This window comes from Pinus tabuliformis, chromosome X (assembly GCF_031772625.1).
Source record: "Pinus tabuliformis cultivar Carrire ecotype Pingquan chromosome X, CPIR1, whole genome shotgun sequence".
In the NCBI taxonomy this organism is placed as follows: domain Eukaryota; kingdom Viridiplantae; phylum Streptophyta; class Pinopsida; order Pinales; family Pinaceae; genus Pinus; species Pinus tabuliformis.
This window is the reverse complement of record NC_142308.1, coordinates 1,095,826,013-1,095,840,984: the sequence shown is the minus strand read 5'-3', so window position 1 is coordinate 1,095,840,984 and position 14,972 is coordinate 1,095,826,013.

The following is a 14,972-nucleotide window of genomic DNA, read 5'->3' as shown; positions in this document are numbered from 1 at the left end:
AACATTAAGTCAGACAACTGCCCAATGACATTAATGGTAGGGGCATCCCTTTTTCTTCTTCCTGGATGCTTGAAGCACTTCTCCTTAATCAATTTATTGTAAATGGGAACATCTTTGATTGCTTGGAGAAGGGGGATCTTTACACATAGATTTTTCAATTCTCCCAGAAGTTCAGTTTCTTCTGGGGTAGGCTGGAGTGGTTGGGTTAATCTCTCAGGAAAGGGTGGATTTACTTTAAGGTTTCTTTCCTCTTTTTCTTCCTCAACCTCCCTATGTGGAGAGGGAGGTTGGTTATCAGGGAGAATTCTCCCAAATCTTGGGTTGATCTCCTGGATTTCTACAGCATATGTTGGGTATGATGTCTCTACACTGTATTCTTGTTTAGCTTGCCTATTGTTTGGGTTTGGATTTGGTTGGCTAGGCATCTGGGGTTGTTTAAGTGGAGCAGAGTGCAGGAGTTGTGGTTGGGTAGGTGGTGGATGCAATAGGTTTGGAACGTTGTTGAACTGGGGCCTCCACCCCTGCTGTGGGGTATTCCACTGATGTTGTGGCTGAACATAAGGTTGAAATGATTGGCTAGCTGGCTGGGATTGATACTGAGATGCATAGGACCAAGGAAGGGGTGTAGATCAGGGAGGATGAGCAGGGGGTACCCAAGAAGGTATAGTTGTGGTTTGGTTTGGGTTGTAATATGCATGGGTTGACCCTTGCATACCCTTCTGGTATGGTCTAGACTTAGGAGGTCTCCTTTGGTTGATGTAGCAAAGCTGCTCAGTGACCCCTTCAGCTCCTTGATATATAGCTTTGAGTCCAGGTAAAGAAGGGCACTTGTCTGTGGAGTGGTTTTCTTCACAGACTGAGCAAATCTTAATATGGTTCAATGGACATTAATCCCTAGGATGTCTCCTGGTGCATTTAGGACAAAAGATGGCCACGGCTTTCTCTGCTTCCTCTTGCTTCCTTTTGATCTTCATGGTGTCTAATTGCACGGCAAGGGTTTGCATCATGTCACTTTTGAAATCTTCCAGCATATTTCCATATCCAATGGTCAACTCAAAAATATCCAGCATATTTCCATACTTTTGAAAGCTCAAAAGTATACCATATCCAATGGTCAACTCTATTGGAAAGACCTGATGGAAGTTTCACTATTATCTTTAGTAGAGGGCGAAACTCATAAAGTGATTGATGAATTTCATGGAGGAGTTTGTAAAGGTCATTACAGCTGGAAGACTACAACTCACAAAATCCTCAAGGTAGGATTCTACTAGCCTACCCTGTTTGGAAATGTGCATTTACAAGTCAGGTCATGTCAGAAGTGCCAAGTCTTTGCTGAGAGAAAAAAACTTTCTCCTCTTCCACTGATCGTAGTGCATGTGGAAGAACCCTTTAGACAGTGGGGACTAGACTTCATAAGAGAGATAAACCCACCTTCTAGTGGCCAACATAAGTGGATATTAATGGCCATGGATTATTTGACCAATTGGGTAGAGGCCATCCCAGCCAGAAATGCTCCAGACTCAGTGGTAATTAAGTTTATGGAGGAAAACATATTATCACATTCTGGTTTCCATGCCAAAATCATCACTGGCAATGCTCAAGTCTTCAAGTATGCAAAATTCATCAGCTTCTATCAGAAATTCAATATCATCATTGGGCACTCCACTACCTACTATCCTCAAGGAAATGGTTTAGCTGAGTCCTCAAACAAAACTGTGGTGAGAGTGTTGAAGAAGACCATCACCGAAAAATAGAGGAATTGGGACGCCAATTTGAAGTTTGCACTCTGGGCTACTTGAGTGACTCCTAAACGTTCCACTGGAAAATTGCCTTTCGAGCTAGTGTATGGTAAGGTTGTAGTCTTCCCAATCCAATTAGCAATGCTAGTGGAAAATTTACTACAAGAAGATGAGAAGGAGCCAAGTGCTTTGACATGAAGGATAAACCAACTGGTTGAGATTCATGAAAATAGGGAACAGTTGGGGGCTAAATTGGCAAATTACCAATAGAAGATGAAATCCCTGTTTGAAAAAAAGGCCAAGGATTGACTTCTTCATCCAGGAGATTTAGTTCTCCTATGGGATGTTCGACATGAAGAAAAAGGTAAACACGGAAAATTTGATTCACTTTGGTTTGGCCCTTTCAAAATTTTAGAGGAAAAAGGAAATAATACGTACCTACTCGAAAATCTGGAAGGTGAATCGTTGGAGCTGCTAGTAAATGGTCAGTTCCTCAAACTCTATTTCCAGAGTTAAAGGTACTTATCTTGCACTCATTGTAAATACCAGTGTGTACATTGTAATTATCATATGAAATTTCCAGTTTTCTGTTTAAAATTTCACTTTCCCAAAATTTTCACTTGTTTAAAAAGACTCCATGCCCAAAAAAGAGAATTTCACATAATGCATGTTCTCAATGCATTGTAATCCAATGCCCCATCCCGAGGTGGATCCAATGTTGTCACCTTTTGCAAAAGGAGTTCCAATTGTACAAAGGGAATACGAACAAAGACGTTTGGAGCTTGCCTCTAATGCGACATAAGCACTCAAAACTAAATCAGACCCTCTCCACTAGAATGTTCTCTGAAGCATCTTTCCAACAGTATACAGAACTCCCCATATAGACTCTAGAATCAAATGTTAGAGTAGATTGAAGGTAACCTTTGAAAATTAGAAAATCAGAAGTCTCGACGTATCAGAGGTCCCACACATTGGAGGTCTAGAGCGATATTGGCATATTGACAATCGGGGGTCCATGGCGCATAGTATATCGACATATCAATGATCGCACTGAGAGGAGCATGGCATATCGACCCATCGCATGTCAGATGCCCGATATATCAGAGGTTCTGTATCGGCGGGCTCACATATCGATGAGGTCAGAGTAAACTTGAGATTAGTGATCACCGATATCAGCGATCACATATCATAGGTCTAAGGTATAGTGAAATCAGTGATCGCAACATCGTTGGGCATGTCACAAATCTATAATCGACGGGGTCTTGTACATAGTGTAATCGACAGTCGGTGACTAGGCTAGGCTGTATTGCATATCGACGATCAATGTTTTGAAAAGTGTCAATCCTAATGGAATTGCAATGTGTGATATACAATAACATTGTTACTGTTAAAATGTCAGGAAATACCGAAAATGATTTACAAAGGATTTCAACGAAAAACCAAGGGCATGCGGGCCTTTTCTCTCTCCTCTAGAAGGCCGCGTGGCGGAATACTATTGGTCCCGATAAATCCACATGGCATCTCATGTCATCATGACATGGTAGTACAGAGGACACATGGTGTTAAACCTTAGAATTACCTTCCCCTTGACATTTGTTCTCACCTTTTTCTCTCATTTTCTCATAAGACTACAGATCCAATCAATGATAAATGCTAGGTTTGTCTTATGAAAGCATTAAAATGATCACCATATTGTATTTTCATGTTCTTGCTATTTTAATAGATTTTAGCAAATTAGCTACAGAATGCAGCCTATTCTGCAGCTAACTATGGATACCGTAGCTACTCTCATGGTTTGGCAGGTTACAGGTGTCAAATAAAGAACTGGGCCACATGGGCATTTCCAGAATCATCTTCACGTGGATTCTATCCTATTAACTTGGTCCAGATCGACAAAAAAGCATGCTAAAGTCATGGTCAAAGGTGGAGTCAAATATGTTATCTAGAAGAAGTAGGACTCTTGATTTTCTCTTTCATATCTAATCAAGAGTCTAACAGTTCTGTTGAAGAGTTAATTCGAATTAAGCCACCTGTAGCTGATCAAAAGTTGGACAGTCCTATTACAATTAGAATTAAGCCACCTGTAGCTGATCAGAAGTTGAATAGTCTTATTACCATTCAAATTAGGCCACTTGTAGCAAGTTTTTCTCTTAAAACATTTATGTTATTTTCCTATAAATATTGGTTGCATGAAATCAAGAAGTAGTTAGAAGCTAGAAGGAATTACGGGCTTTTTGTTGATACTCTATATTCAGACTTCGTTTTGTTCATAATACAAAGTTTGTTTTGTCAATGGTGGTTTAAAGTGCATCTTTAACTAGCTAGCATTCAACCACATCAGTTGCAGAGGGCCCCTACACTGAAGGAGGTTTTTCACTTGTTATTTTCAGTTTAATTTCTATTACTCTGTTTTCTACAAGTCTGTTTTCTCTAATTTAGAATGATGTTTCATTTCAGTTTGTAACCAATAGTGTAGGGATAAAATCACAACTGTGCAGCCTTGTTCTTCTGAGATATTTATGGAAATATGACTGAATGAAGATTGAAGTAATAAGAATACATAGTTGCTTAGTTTTCTTACTGTTTTGTTACTCATTTCCTTAGCATAAAACTGTCAATTAGCTATATTAATATATGTTCTCAAAACCATTTCAAAATGATGATGATTCTAACTTAAATGGTTAAATATCTAATTCATGCAGTGATTGAATTTACTCATTACATTGTTAGTTTTACATGCTTTTACCTATTCTTTTCTGCTCTTGGGTCCTTACTTAGTTGCATCACTTGACATTCCAAAAAATCATTTCAAGGAGATTGATTCCATCATATTCCAAAATTGAATGGTTGAATGTTTAAATGAATGCAATTACTGAGTTACCTTCTGCATCAATATCACTTCTGGTTTTAAGAATTAGATCCATGGATTAGGACTAATGATAAGATAAGATAGATGCTCTGTTTTCTTATTAGGTTCTAACTAGTCAACAATTCTTGGTCCATTTTTAGGAGATTAAACTAACTTATGAACCTTACCTTTTCTTTAAAATTCATTAGGTCCATCTAAATCTCTCATAGATTGTATATTCTTAGACATCAAAGAACAGAAACCCCCAAAACAAACATAAAAATACAAAACAACAAAGTAAGAGAAAAGTTAACTAAGCACATATAGTGCATCACACTTCATCAGTCTACAAACCACGGTGATAATTCATGCAAGAAATTTAGGACACTAAATTGAATAAACATTTTGGCACCATTCTCAGGAAAGTGTAATTAGGTAACTTCATCTCTTACATAAAAAAAAATGATATGCATAGAGAAAGAGACTCTAGGGGTAGATTCATAGCTAGAGGCAGGAGTTCAATTCCTACAACACCACCTACTCCACCAAGACTAAGAAGAGATACACCTCCATCTCAAACTCATATTCATAGCCATAGACCTCCTAAAGTTCTAAGGTCAGAAATTCAATCAAGAGGATCTCCTACTTCATCTACTGAGGCAGTCCTAGAGGAAGAAAATCTTGGATCTCCAACAGAAGGAGTAGCCTTTTTCACCTCTACAAGAGAACATATTTTAGTTGAAGAATTAAGAATACCTAGTGGAGAAGAAGAAGTAGAACCTTTCTTCCACATACCATTGATAGAGGAACCAGAGGAAGAGAAATTAACCTTGCAGGTTGAATCTTATATTAACTCTAAAGAAACTATAATGGTAGAAGAAGGAGAGGATGGATAATTTTCACTGTTTGGAGGAGGAGGAGGTAGAGGAAGAGGTAGAGGAAATAATGGAGAAGGTAGAGGAAATAGGGAAGTTGATAATTCTTTTGGATTCTGTATAGTTAATGAAGAAACAGATGCCACAATGAAAAATATCTCACCTTCTGTCGTCCCAAATTTTCATGGATTAAAAAGTGAAGATCCTGAAACCTTCTTATTTGAATTTGAAGTCTTGTGCAAAACTTATGATTATTTACAAGAATCTCAAAAACTCAAATTGTTTCCTTCAACATTGAAAGGAGCTAATTTAAAATTGTACATGGGATTGGTCACTTAGTCTATTAGAACATGGAATGACATGAAGAAAGTGTTTTTGGATAGGTATTTGTATTATTGTATGCCTATCAATCACAAAGATGAAGTGTTCAAAATGATGCAAAGAGAGGATGAAAATTTTGAGGATTTAATTGAAAGATTCAATTCTAACTTAAAAAGAGAAAAAATGGATAACTTAGACCAAGATAATTTAAAAGCTCTTTTATTAAAAGCCATTAGAGATGAGTGAAGAGATATCCTTAACATGATGGTGAAGGGAGATATCTCTCAACTCCCATCAAGTGACATGGAGAATTATGTGTTCATCTCTCAAGAGGAAAGTCCAAAACTGGGAAAGGTCCAAGAGTTCCTTCTCTTGTTAGAGTGAATAAATTTACAACTGGATCAGTGAGTAGGGGAGAAATTGGAAACATGCTTGATGAATTTAAAATAGATATTCTAGGGAGCCTTAGTGAACAGATAGGCACCCTTAAGCTACAAAACAAGCAGAAAGCTGAGACTGATGCTTTGGCTATTTTCTGTCCCAAATACAGAAATATGCACGCTTTAAGAGAATGCCCTTTGGATGCAAAAATCATAGAGACTTGTGTGATTTGTTTAGAAAAACATGAGACCAAAAGTTGTCCTTCAATTCCTAGTCTTAAGGCTGTTTTTCAAGAGGAAACAATTTCAAATCCAACAGACCATCTTTGCTTTGTCTCTAGAAGACCTTGGCAGGGGCAACAAAACCAGGGTTTTAACAGCCAAATGTATATGCAGCCCCCTCCAATTTGGAATTCTTGGCAGCAACCTTGGCCTCAATCTCAATCTCAAACTCAACCTTGGGCTCAAGGAATGCAAAATCCTTATGGAATATTCTCTCCATACTATCAATATCCTCCATCATATCCAAACTATCCTCCCCAACAAATTCCTCAACAAAATCAACAGCCCCAACTTCAAAACCAAAACCCACAACTTTCACTGCCATTTCCATAGAGACCAAATCAGTTACCTGTCCAACCACTACCAAACCCCAACAATAAAAATCCTCAGAATACCTATATGGTGGAAGGACAATAATTTCCAACTTATATTATCACTCCGTTAGATCTCAATGATGTCCAACTGAGATCTAGTAGGATATTAGAAAAGAAAAGTCCTTCTGTAGTTATTCAAGAACAAGACAATTCTGAGGAAGATTCTCTACAACAAAATAAAAGTTTTGAAGGAACATCTCCTCAAAACTAGAATACTGAAAATGAAAAACAAAAAGAACCAATAAACTCAACTCCTATCATAGTGCAACCACTAGTATCCACTTCTACACCTCCTTTTCCAGAAATGTTACAAGTTGATAGAGGGGTAGAAAAGCATATTATGTTGCCTAATTATGATTTTCTAGATGAATTGAAAAATGTCTGTATCAAAATCCCTTTATTACAAGCCATTAAGGAGATCCCAATTCTAGCCAAAACAATAAAGGAGTTGAGCATGAAGAAACCAGGAAGAAAAACAAAAGAAGTAAAAATAATTCAGCTAGTAGGAAAAATAGCAGACATAATGATGGGAAAAATTGCCATACAAAAATATGTAGATCCAGGAAGTCCAGCTGTAAAAACACATATAAATGGAGTTGAAATTCCAAATACACTGATTGATTTAGGAGTAGCAATAAACATCATGAGAAAACAAACCATGGAACAACTCACACTTCCCAATCTTCTTTATACACCTACATTACTGCAATTGGAAGATAGATCTGTAATCAAACCAGATGGGGTATTAGAAGATTTTTCAGTGTCCTTAGACTCTTGGGAGTACCTATTGATTTTATGATCCTAACCCCAAACAACAATCTAGGAGGACATTCACTTATATTAGGAAGACCTTGGCTGGATACAACTGATGCTTTCATTAGCTGTAGATCTGGTGATATGTATATCTTTGATGGTAACTCAACTAAGAAATTCACTCTATATCCTCCAGCAAGAACAATCACAGAGATAGATGACAAAGATTGGATTGATGATGAAAATGATATTCAACCTCTCTTTACTATTTCAACAGTGAAGATAGTCAAATCTTAAATACAATGGAAAATTTTGAATCATCTCCAGAATATGAACATGATCAATTTCAAGAAAAATCCAATGTTGAATATTTGTCATCTAGGCAAATGTCTCTTTATTCTATGGAAGAATTTGGTAGCACTACAGTTGAAATCTTTCCAGGGAAGACATTGAACATAAACAATAACTTGGAAAAATTACAATAGGAAAAGCTAATCAAAACTTTACAACAACATTCTTTGCATATGCATGGGAATACACTAACATGAAAGGAATTAGCCCTAAGACTTGTATATATCACATCTACGTTGATGAAAACTGTAAACCTATCAAACAACCTCAAAGAAGGATGAATCCAAATCTTAGGGAAATTGTGAAAGGAATTGCAAAAATTGCTGAATGTAAACTTCATTTACCCAATTTTAGACAGCTAGTGGGTTTCTCCTCTAGTGATTGTGCCTAAAAAGAATGGTAAATGGATGGTATGTATTGATTATCGAGAATTGAATAAAGCTACCCTGAAAGATCATTTTCCTTTGCCATTTATAGATCAAGTGTTAGATACATTAGCAGGTAAGAAGTATTTATCATTTTTGGATGGTTTTAGTGGTTATAATTAGATTCAGGTAGCACCTGAAGATCAAGATAAAACCACATTCACCTGCCCATGGGGAACTTATGCCTACCAAGTACTCCCTTTTGGATTGTGCAATGCACCTGCAACATTCCAAAGAGCAATACTAGGAATTTTTTTGATCTAATACATGATTGTGTAGAGGTGTATATGGATGACTTTACAGTTTATGGGAATACATTTGAAGAAGCTTTAGAAAATTTGGAAAAAGTTCTTAAAAGATGTAAGGAAGCAAACCTTTCACTAAGCCATGAAAAATGTTTTATGATGTTTATAGAAGGGATTGTTTTAGGACATCACATTTCAGGAGATGGAATTAAGGTTGATAAATCTAAAGTTGAAGTCATCTCTAAATTATCAATTCCAAGTTGTCAAAAGGATGTTAGAAGTTTTCTAGGATTCACAGGATACTATAGAAGGTTTATAGAAAATTTCACTAAACTAGCATCCCCACTCTTCAAATTACTCACCAAAGATTGTGAATTCAATTGGAATTCTGACTACCAGTTGGAATTTGAGACTTTAAAAGCAAAAATTTCTGAGGCACCCATCTTAAGAGGTCCAAATTGGAAACTACCTTTTCATATTTCAATAGATGCTTCAGATACAACTCTGGGAGCTGTATTAGGACAAAAAGATTTGATACCTTATGCCATCTATTACACAAGGAAGAATTTGACTCTTACTGAGTTAAATTACACTGTAACTGAAAAGGAATTCTTAGTCGTTGTTCATGCTATCAACAAGTTAAAAAATTACATAACAGGCTATGAAATCTTTGTTCATACAGATCACTCTGCAATTAGGTACTTAATGAATAAACCTATTACTAATGGTAGAGTTACAAGATGGTTATTACTCCTGCAAGAATTCAACATCACTGTTTTAGATATACCTAGAAAACAAAACATAGTTGCTAATTTCTTGTCTAGAATTCAAAATATCAAAGATGACACTCCAGTTGAAGATAAATTTCCTGATGAATATCTTTTTGCAGTAACTACCCAAACCCCTTGGTTTGCAGATATTGCTAATTACTTAGTCATAGGAAAATTTCCTTCACATTTGTTTCCTAAGGAGAAAAAAAAAATCATTCAAACAAGTGCAAGTTACTCATGGATTACTAATGAATTATATAAAACAGGTCCATATCTCATGATTAGAAGATGTGTTCGAGAAGATGAAATTCCTGAAATTCTTAAGGCATGTCATGATGAACCTTGTGGTGGACACTTTGCTAACAAAAGGAAAACCTATAAAATCCTTCGTTTAGGATATTATTGGCCCTCCATCTTCAGAGATGCCAAAGAATATGTCAAAATGTGTGACAACTTCCAAAGGGTAGGGAAAACCTGCTCCTTCAGATGAAATGCCACTACAAACTCAGGTACTCATTGAACCTTTTGAAAAATAGGCCTTGGATTTTTTTGGACCATTTAATCCTCCATCTAAACAAAAGAAGTATATTTTGGTATGTATCGATTATGTCACCAAATGGGTAGAGGCTAAAGCATTACCTTTTGCTAATGAAAAATATGTAGTTAATTTTCTTTTTGAGGACATCTTCACTCGCTTTGGTGTTCCAAGAGAAATTGTGACAGATCAAGGATCTCAATTTACATCTAAAATGGTGGAGAGACTAGTGGAAGAATACAAGATAAAACATTGAAAGTCTACTCCTTACCATCCACAAGCAAACGGTCAAGTTGAATCTACCAATAAGGTGATTGAAGGATTTCTCACTAAGACTGTACATCTACATAGAAGAGATTGGGCAGAAAGGCTTCCTGAAGTCTTATGAGCCTACAGAACCACATGGAGGAATACAATAGGACATACTCCCTATGAGCTTGTTTATGGAAAGCAAGTCCTGTTCCCTATAGAGTTTCAAATTAGAACCTTCAAGATGGCAGTCCAATTGGGACTAGATTTATCAGAGGCACAGAAACATAGATTGGAGCAACTCAATGAGCTTGATGAAATCAAGCAAGATGCAGTTCAAAGAACCAGTTTAGTCCAACAGCAAAGGGCTAAATGGCATGATAAGTATGTCAAAGAGAAGAAGTTTCAAGCAGGGGATTGGGCACTTTTGTTCGATTCAAAATTCAAAGATTTTCAAGGGAAGTTTCAAATTCATTGGCTTGGGCCATATGAGATTGAAGAAGTCTTTAATAATGGAGTAGTGAGAATAAGGACAACAGATGAAAGAAAGGTACCTCTTCTTGTGAATGGTCATTAGCTAAAGATACATCATAAGCCGATTTCAAGAGAGGATTTTGTTAGAATTTTCCAAGATAACACTGAAATGAAGTTGGTGAAGAAGAATTCTTCTTCTCCACTAACTTAGTTTTTCCTATATATATATATATATATATATATAATAAATAAAAAACGTAAAAAAAACATATAAATAAAATGTATAAGTATGAAAACCAATTGTTCATTGGCATACTTATACAGGAAATACAGGGTGAAAATAAGAGATTTCTGACATCCTATATTTCCTATTTTCTTTTTGTAATAAGTAGTGACATAAAGCTACATTCATTTTTAGTTCCTAATATGCAAATTCATTTCATTTCACCTCACTTCACTTTCATTCCCTTTCACTGTTATATTCCATTTCCATTTCATTTCACATTCATGTTCCATAGCCATACTTCATCTTTATCATATTCTGCAACTAATTCCATTTCGTAGCTAATTTGATTATGTAGCCATATCTCATTTCCGCAGCTTTGTTCCAAACAAATGATGATTGCAGGGAATTGAAGAATCTTGTTTTTGAAGATTGATATGCTAAAAAGGGTATCTACAGATCAACATCAAAGAAAACAACAAATGAAAAGGTTAAGTTCTAAGAAGTAAAGTGCAAAAATTTATTTTAAATAGCAAGGTTAGAACATAAAGCATGTATAATATGGGCATTCATATGTTTCCTTGATGAATCATCATTTGATTTGATTGCAATCTCCATTGTACTGCATATCTGCCACATCCTCCATATTTTTGTTAGATAACAGTCCATAATTAACTCCCTCATTGTTTTTAACGGTCATGACTACGACGTGACATATTTGTCCACGTTTCTCCAAAACCCCTACCATCTACTTATTTCATACAAACCCACAATTCCTTTCACCATATTCGCAGTCAGTTCATTTCATAAACCAGGAAGGGTAATTCTGAAGGTTGAGGAACTCTGCGTAGTATAAGGCATGGGGCTTATTGTCAGATCATAACCGGTAGGAGCAAAGTATATGGAAGGATACCCACAGCTCAAGGAAATGTTGCATAAGGCTGGATGGCTCAAATTCATCGAGAAGTTTTCATAAGGAGATCACAAAATCCTTTGCTAGATCTTTTGATGGCACAAAGGTAAAAATTGGAGATATTAAGTTTTCAACAACTGAGTCATTCATAACCGAGGCTATGGAACTTCCAAGGCGTGGTGAAAGATGGTTCAAAAACAAGGAATTCCTTATGAGGGAAGGATTCACTTTCTGAGCTCTTTTATTGCAGCACATCTATGATAAGGATATTCTTTATATGAAGCAGATGCATAACATACATCTAGGGCTTTTGTTTGGCTACAGATGGGTTTCAACATATGAACTAGACATCCCCAAAGGTATCACACAAGAATGGAAGAAGGTATCAGTTTAGAGGAACAATAGGATAAACTGATCTGGAATGGCAAGACTAGGAAAGAAGCTCCAATGGTAAAAGAGATATATAGGCACTTATTGTTAGGCCCCTATACTACTAGTGTAACCCCTTATTGTTATTAGTACAACCCACTTATTATATTGATGTACACATGTAGTGCCCATATTGTTACTATTGTGCCACATAGAAGCCCACTATTGTTATTATTGTGCCCTTACATTATTATTGTTATGTCGGCTCTAATTATGTTATGACCCCTTAGACTCCTATGTATAGAAAGGAGGTCTTTTCATTTGTATCATCGAAGAATTGTTCATTTATGTAATGTAAAGGAGGTTTCCCCCTCAAAGATGCTGAATTCTAAGGCGTTGATCTATCTTTTCTATCTTTTCTTGAGCTGGTTTCATAACATTTGGTATCAGAGCTTTGGATTCTAGGGTTTCGCTGCTCCAAACAGGTCATCGTGGAATTTTCGCTATAACGTATTTTCTGTGACGTTTCAGAAGTCGCAAAAAAAACCCATTTGAGATGAAATCGCGCTGAACCTTGGGTCCAAATTTCAGAGCTTTTCGCGCGATATTTACGGAGATATGATTTGAGGAAGTTGGTATTTTTGCAGACTCCTGAATTACATTCAAAACAGGTGACCTAGGGAAAATCGTCATAACTTTCTCTCTGGGGATTGGATTGAAATTTCTTAAGAAGGTACAGAAAGAGGACGGATTGTAGTTTCTTGTATGCCTTTTTTAGATCCAAAGGTTGAAAAAGTGACACGTGGCACTTCATACAATTTCGCTCTTCTGGAAAGGTCTATAATCAGGTCATCTTGGGAGATTGTGCATAACTCTTTCTTAGAGAATCCAATTTGGATCAAACTGGTGGCATTGGAAAGAGGACATAGAGGGCTACTATAGTTCACAATTTCAGAACTTAAAGATCTGAAAGTACAGAGGTCGAGCTCCTAAAATCAAGAAAAAGCAAGATGAGGAAGTTTGATGGCAAGGATCCGGTAAATTGGATACTTCAGATGGAGCAATATTTTGATCTACATGGTGTACAACTGTTACAAAAGGTATGTATTGCATCTTCATATTTAGAACTAGATCAATTTTTATGGTATGAAGGGCTTTTTTCTCGTAAAAAACTTGTTACGTGGTCAATTTTCACGGAGGAAATGATAGCACATTATGAGGATACAAAGAGCAACACCTTCTTTAGAGCAACACCACAACAATTGGAAAGAGTAAAAGGGCTTTGTGACATAATGGAAAGCAAAATTATGGAAACCAGGAAGCGTACCCCTCACAACTATAAAGATGGAAGTGTTGTTTCTCCTAGCCTTCCACAACCTACAAGGGTTACACCACAACAATTGGAAGAAAAAAGAGAAAAAGGGCTTTGTTACAATTGTGATAGCAAATGCACTAAAGGTCATAAGTGTGCTGAGAAGAAATTATTTTACATAGAATATGAAGAAGAGGAAGAAAAGGATCAAGAAACATCAAAAGAAGAAGATATACGCCAGGACCCCACCCCAGAGAAAGAAGAAATGAATCAGACCATATCTTGTAAAGCATTGGCAAGAATTACCACTCCTCAAACTCTCAAGATAGAAGGACATATCAAGAAGAAAAAGGTGCAAGAAGTGAAAGATCACATCGAGAAAGAAGAAATGAATCCAACCATATCTTGTAATTCAATGGACGAAATTACCACTCCTCAAACTATCAAGATAGAAGGACACATCAAGAAGAAAAATGTTCAAGAAGTGAAAGATCACATCGAGCATCAAGAAATGAATCCGACCATATCTTGTAAAGGACTGGAAGAAATTACCACTCCTCAAAAGATAGAAGGACATATCAAGAAGAAAAAGGTTCAAGCAGAGAAAGATCACATCGAGCATCAACAACAAGTTCTCCAAATTTTAAAGGATAACGCCACTTTAGTGCAAAATCAAATGAAACAACAGGTAGATCAACATCGTAGTGAAAAATGTTTTGATGTAGGTGATTGGGTATTTTTACTGCTACATCTCAAGCAAGCTATTTATGAGAAGGAAATGTTGGCAATACTACATGCACTTAAAAAATGGCGACCTTACCGAATGGGAAGACTCTTCAAGGATGAGGATGTGGGAGCATTGTTTTGTGCTATTTCTATTATCCAACCAGATTGGATAAACGAAGCAAGGGATGAATGAAAGAAGGACGAAGAAGTACGGCCATTTATTCAAAAGTTGCAAAAGATCCCAATTCAAACAATATTGCTAGAAATTGAAGAAGAACGAAAAATCATATTGGAACTTGGAGCAGTCATAGAAACAAGAACCCGAAAACTACGAAATCGATCAATTTCAGAGTATCTCATCAAGTGGAAGAACTTACCCGCTGAAGATTCCACATGGGAGGACAAGAGTTTTATACAGAAGCATCAAGAACTACTCAAGCGTTGAGGACAACGCTTTTTGAAGGAGAGGAGCATGTTAGGCCCCTATACTACTAGTGTAACTCCTTATTGTTATTAGTACAACCCACTTATTATATTGATGTACCCATGTAGTGCCCATATTGTTACTATTGTGCCACATAGAAGCCCACTATTATTATTATTGTGCCCTTACATTATTATTGTTATGTCGGCTCTAATTATGTTATGACCCCTTAGACTCCTATGTATAGAAAGGAGGTCTTTTCATTTGTATCATTGAAGAATTGTTCATTTATGTAATGTAAAGGAGGTTGCCCCCTCGAAAATTCTGAATTCTAAGGCGTTGATCTATCTTTTCTTGAGCTGGTTTCATAACACTTATATTGGA